Raw genomic sequence first — 7,190 nt, 5'->3', positions numbered from 1 at the left:
TGTTTTGGAATATTAATGAGGAGGTCTTAAATAGAAATTTGACCAATTTTAAGTTCATGGACAAAATTAGGACATGGAAGGAATTTTTGGAAAGTTTAGTAGTAAGGGTATTTTGGTCATTTAGTTATTAAAATGAATTAAAAACAAAATTAAAAGCCAATTTTTGTCCATCTTCTTCATTAGGCTGAAATTTCAAGGGTTCTCCATAGCTAGGGTTTGTTTCAAGCTTCCAAGCTCCATAGTAAGTGATTCCAAGCCCCGTTTTTAATGTTCTTTACGTTTTTGGAATCCCGGAAGCTCGATTAAGCTTATGCTAACAATAATTCAACCTAGGGTTTATATTTGGAAAAATAACCATAGGTGAAATTTGTGTATTTTGATGTTTTATGATAGAATATGGGGTTTTAAATTATGTTAGACAACTTGTGCTACTCGGTTTTTAGTGAAAACGAGTAAAAGGGCTTAATCGGCAAAAATACCTAATAGTCACAAGTATATGTTAGAGAGAGAATTTGATGTTGCCATAGAAGGGAAAAGTGATCAGCATGTTATAAAACATAAGAATAAGGAATAAAGTTTAATTCCCGAGCCTAGGGGAAAAAGTGTAATTATGCAAAAGTTTAGGGGCAAAAGTGTAATTTTTTTAAAGTTCGTATTAAATGCTATTTTGATAAATGTATGTATTAAATAAGATTAATTTGGTATTATAGATCAAGAAAAACGAGATTCAAGTCGTGATAGAGGAAAAGAAAAGATTGTGGACTAAATTGCAAAATCTTTATATTTTGGTACCAAGGTAAGTTCATGTGTAAATAATGTAGCATAAATGTTATTTTTAAGTTATTAATGTTAATTATATGATATGCTGATTTTTAATCGTGAAATATTATGCTTTGTGGTTAATGTTGAGTAATATGCAAATCATGTTTACTACTTGATAAATATGAATTGCTACCGAGTATCGGTTCCGATATTCCATGGAAGACGGCAAATGTGAGATCGAGGGAAAAAGCCCGTTTGAACCTTAGGAATAGATTAGGATACAAGTGACATGTCACCAGGATGGTTGAACATCCGAACTCGTTGAGTTAAGTCCGAGTTCAGTTATGGATGCAAATGCCCGAACTCGTTGAGTTGAGTCCGAGTTCGTGAGATGTAACTAGGCATCCGAACTCGTTGAGTTGAGTCCGAGTTCATTTATGGATGCGAACGCCCGAGCTCGTTGAGTTGAGTCCGAGTTCACTTAGGGGCGGGTTACATGATTTCTTGATTACATATGTGGCACTTATGTGCAAATTATCCATGTATTCGAGTTGTATTCCGATGTGTTCAACGGGTGAAATTTCTAGTTTAATGGAAGAGCACTTAAGATATAAGTGACGTTTTGGGTAAGTGTTGTGAAATGGACACTTTGGACAGGTATGTTCTTAACCCTCGGGTTGAAAATAGATACAACAATGATAAGGTGGTAAGATGATGAATGATGTTTAAAGATGTGATATATGTTTTGGTGGTACCATGCTAAAGTTGTTTGGTATATTTGTATTGTTATGTTACTTGTTATTTACATATGAACTTACTAAGCATTTATCCTTACTCCTTCCTTTTCATTCACTGTAGTTTTGAACAAGCCAGCTCGAGAATCGGGACGGGTCGAAGGTTCGATCACACTATCCAAAGGACTTTTATCTTGGTAAATGGCTTGTACAACTACTTAAGTATGACATGTATAGCAATATACCTATTTTGTGTAAATAATTTTATGATATGGCCATGTTTGGTTGAGAAAATGTTTGATATTGATAAGTCATGGTGATGACTAATTTAGATCATGTTTGATATCATGGAAGTTTAACAGGTTATCTAGTTCATAAAAATTCATGGAAAGATGAAACTTGCCTTAAAACAGAATATTGCTGCAGCAATGACATGAATTTGAAAAATCACTAAAAATAGTATAAATAGAACTAAATGATGAGTAAGTTATGAAATTGAATCTTAATGAGTCTATTTTCATATGGATTGAACAAAACAAGAATATAAATTATATTTTATGAGATATTTAAACTTTTCCGAAACAGGGCCAGAGTGATTTCTGGATCCCCTGTTCTGACTTTAAAAATTTATAATAAATTTTACTAAAATAATTAGAAGTTTTTATTTATATGTACAGATTCCCTATTGAGTCTAGTTTTAATATAAACAAACCTCATAGTCATTGAAATTTTTTATAGAGATATATCTGATTCGTAATACATAGAGGTCAGAGCAGTCAAACCCTGAAACAGGGGATACTTTAATTAATAAACTGTACTAATTGGCCCAATAAAAAATTCTAGAAAAAAATTAGTAAATAGATATATGAGTCTAGATTCAGGGAAAATTTACGTATCTTAATTTTGAATTTCGTAACTCGAGATATGATTTTTCTTGTAACTGTGATGCGAGTAGCTAGAAAGCTGTGAATGTAGAAACAAATGATTTAAAGTTCTTAAATTGATAAATTATGTTCGGTAACCCCTCAAGCTCGACTCCGGTGATGGTCTCGGGCATGGGGGCGTTACATGGACAGTGTTAATGGCAAAAAAACTCATTTTCAAAACTAAAATTTATTTCCAACATGAACAGAAAGACAAAAGCTATTCGGCATGTCTAATATGAAGTGGTTACAAATAAACTTACAACTAATTAATTGCAGCAAACAACAAATTGCAGCAAACAACTATTTGGCATTAAAAGACTAAACCAAATTGCAGCAAGCAACAAAACCAAACAAGGTCTTGTGAAAAAAAAAAAGCAAAATAAATCTAGAACAGCTTATCCTATAGATGCTGCTTGCTAAGACTAGTCTTTTTCCTTAGAAGCGTCACAAAAGTTTTAAAGTTTTGAAGAACATTCATCATTATTGCCAATTGACCACCAAAGAGAAAAGAGAAGAGGCTCTCATGCTTGATCCTTTAATTCTAAAATCTATCTAACTAATGTATATATGTCAAGAAAATCACTAGTCTTTCATTTGAAAAACATGCTGCTATTTCATTTCAATCAACAGAAAGACAAAAGCAGACCATTCTCTAACTTAAGCTTCTTTATCTTACCATTGACCTAAGCCTGGGCGTATAAGGCTTTCTAACTTTGTTTTTAGTAAGGAAACTCTGTTTCTTTCCGACTCTGTTAGTGATCTCGAATCGAGCTTGATACCTAGTGGGGATTATTGCGTTGGATTGATCAGTGGATAATCCCCTTATGACTTCAGGAAGAGACAAAAGGTTAATGTTTTATGTGAAAAAAAGGGGTCTTTAAGATCTCTTAATCTGGCTGCTGGTGTAAGCTTCTAGCTTTCTAGATGGGACTTTCTAAATGAGTTGATTCTCCTGCAAATCCAGCCGAAATGCTTTCTTCAATTCTAACTAAAAATACTTATAAAAGGGGTTTTTGTTTTTGGTAAGAAAGAATGCCCTAGTTTCGATTATTAATAGAATTGCAGCAAATAACAACAAATTGTAGCAAACAACAAATAGAGGAAGTAGAAGGAAGAAGAGTTACCTGGATGAAGAAGAAGGAAGATGAAGAACGACTTGGCTAGGAAAGATTGGTGAGAGTTGGAACCACCGAAACGAAACAGCAGCCCTGAGAAGAGAAGATTTGTGAAAAGCTAGGAAAAAATGAAATTAAAAGATGATAGAAGAAGTAGGAGGAACGGACCTGGATGGAGAAGAAACAAGATGAAGAACGACGCAAGGGGGAAGCCTGATAAGAGTTGGAAAATATCTTACGGAAAAAAATTCTGTAAGACATTTTCCTTAAAACCTTAGGCATTTTACCCGTGATTGTGAAAACATTTTCCCCATGTAAAAGCTTTTTAGTTAAACAAACACCAGAAAATCAGGAAAACATTTTCCGGAAAATGTTTTCCTGGCAGACAAACACACCCTTATTGAAATGATTTACTTTTCTGGTGTTTGGATGAATCAGTGTAAAATATTTTCTGTTGTTTGGCAGATTTTCTGAAAATATTTTTCGAAAAAGTTGTTTTTACATATATTAAAAAATTTATATATATTAAAAAATTTATATTTTAATTTTTATATATATATATTACAATGATTTATTTATAAATAAATAAATCAAATTAAATATATAATAATACTCAATTTATTGTAATAAGTCAAATAAATTATTTGTAATTGTGTTATAAAAAAATAAAAAAACAAGAATTGAATAATTATAAATTAGCTTCCAAACCACAATTAATAGGAATTATACGGTTGATGAACCATGTCTTATTAAGAAAAGATGAAACCAAAAATATGAAACTTGAAATAGGATTCGTATTTGACATGAAGGTGAACCAGGGTCTCGTACAAATATAAATTGTTATATATTGCATTTTATATAATATCAAGATCTGCTATACAAGCATATACACAATTGAAGAGGGTAGTTACATTAAAAATGCTTACAAAAATGAAAAGCAATTCCTGTATGCCTACAAAAATGCCTACAAAAGTCAACTCAGGAAGAACCCTGGCAGATATGCCTAGCAACACTGGAAGCAATTCCTACAAAAATGGATGCAAACTCAAGAGGTCAAAATTGAAGATTATGGGGGACGCAATGCACACCTACTACGAAAACCAACCAAATAGCTTTAACCATTGATTTTCTAACACACTTGGACAAGGTTTTGTTACCCAGGGACGTATGGTTCAAAAAGTGTTATCCAAGGATTTGGATCATACTGCATTACATTAGTCACTCATTCAAACTCTTCTCTTAGAATTTTAATGCTGAACTTGTCCACCACTCGACCAAGGTCATGAGATACCACAAACGGATCCTCTATGCAGATTAAATGACGATCATTACCAATTCTTCTTGTCTAGTCTTTTTCTCCCTTACTGCACAAATAGAGTACTCATAAGACCAAAAAAATAGGGATCAATATATATATAGGAACTCATAAGACCAAAACAGTTGAACTCTAACTAATTAATCCTATATGTTTCCATTTGAGAGAAAAAAAAATATAATATTAATTATCCCTGTAGAAGAATTTTCCAACATTAACACAACTCGTCTGCTTCCTTATCTAAGCCATTGTTTTTTAATCAAACACAACAAGAAACAGTGAGTGAAGGCCTTTTGTCCAATGAAATCAAGAGAGAATGAGAACCTGCTTGAAAAGGTGCACTAGCTGAGTCGAAAGAAATAAATTTTGATTATTAGGCTTGTGTTATCTGTGACATGTGGAGACCCTAACTTATGTAAGTGTAAGATGAATTATACAATGAAATCCACCAAATACATAAAGTTAAGCTCCCCAAGAGATAAACAGCACAGGAAGGGACAGGATATGTACTTCAAGGAAAACTAGGAAAGACTTCTGAAATATTACCATATGCATTTAGCTTGTGTCATCAAGTTGAAATTATTTAAGTGCCCCACATTAACAAAAATGGTTCATTGAGTAGAAACACTTTAGATTAAACAGGTCAAATGATGCTAAACATTTTAATAGGATAAGCCATTCAAACAATAACAAGCAGGAGACAAAGATCTTGCAACTGAAGACAGAGTAACACACCTGTTTCTCAAGCTCCCTAGCTTTAGCTTCTGTTTCCTTACATCTTCCCTCAGCAGAACGAAGCCGCACAGTTTCAAATGAAAAATCTCATGTATAAAAAAATTGTAACGTGAACATAATTATTTATTTACTACATGTGAAAAGTAGATAGCCTTTTCCTTGTGAATTATGACCCGTAAATACAATTTTCAAACTGTAGACAGTGATAGAAAGAATGTAAGTTCCAGAAAGATCAAGATAAGAGAATGGTTGTAGTGATTTTTTATGATTTAACAATTAACAAGCATGAAAGTAATTATATTATAAAGTGCATATATATAAAGCTAGTTATCATTCAAATTATATCAAGGAAAGATAAATGAATACAAGCTCAAAACCCCCCAAAATAGTTCTCATACTGAGCTTGAGATGATGTTAAGGCTCCGCTTGTCTGACTAATGTATATATGTCAAGAATATCACAAGTCCTTCATTTTGAATGGATTATGTAAGGTTAGGTTCGGAGTATGTTGGATGAGGTTGATTTTGAAACATATATATGGCTGAATGGCATCCTAAAAATGGCAGCTTAAAAAAATGGTGTAAACATTAATTTTCTCTACTTTGAATACAACTAACATAATTCACAAGCACCATCATCTATTACTATCCATGTAACCGAAAGCAAGCATCCAATATTACTATCAATTAAATTAGGAGCACTAATGCTGTCTACAATGATGCAACTGATGAACCTAGAGCAGTCTTTTGAAAAGGTAAAGCAGAGTCTGCTTAAGAAGATGGGCGAACAACAAAGTCTTAGCTCGGTCTGACGATGGATTGACATGGACTTTTTGCTAACAAAAACCTTCTAGTAATTATCAACTCGGTAGATTCATTATTTTTCTTCAATTCTATTCTTTAAATGCATTGCTAGACTGTCATGATGACTGCAAAATATACAAGTGACCTCACAAGGCAATGTTCTTGATGCCAAAACCTAGCTTGAGAAAATTAATATGCAAGAGTTCTTAATCCAACACAACTTGTTTTCAAGAAAAGGTCTCAAAATAAAGGATTAGGTTGTTCTTTCTCCATTTAGATAAATCTATGAAGCCTCTCCTTTCGTAAACTGTCCCTCCAAGGAAAAAAGCACAAAGGAAATACTAGAAACAAAGACAAAAGATATTTGTAATTCACTTCAATTGTATAATCGAAAGGCATAAAATTTTAATCCCAAACCTAGAAAAATATTAAAAATAAATAAACAAAGAATGGCATAAAATTTCAGGCATATAAACCAAAAGAAACTTGTATAACTTCACTTTCATATAAAACCCTCCACTAATTCAGCATAAAGAACAAAAGGGTATTCACCACTAAAATTCTAGGGAATTGCCAAAATTATCGGTTAAAGTGTGGACAAGTAAAGAACAATAAGAAAAAAAAAGAGCTTTAAAGAATATTATAAAAGATGAAGAACGGAAGAAGTTAGAAGGAGGAAAGTTACCTGGATGAAGAATGAGAGGGAAGCTGAAAACGACAGGACGAAGGAGGAAAGAACCAAGTGAGAGTTGGAAAATGTCTTACAGATATAAAATCAGTAAGACATTTTTAACAAACGG

Source organism: Gossypium hirsutum, chromosome A02 (assembly GCF_007990345.1).
Source record: "Gossypium hirsutum isolate 1008001.06 chromosome A02, Gossypium_hirsutum_v2.1, whole genome shotgun sequence".
Lineage (NCBI taxonomy): Eukaryota > Viridiplantae > Streptophyta > Magnoliopsida > Malvales > Malvaceae > Gossypium > Gossypium hirsutum.
This window is presented reverse-complemented; position numbering follows the sequence as displayed.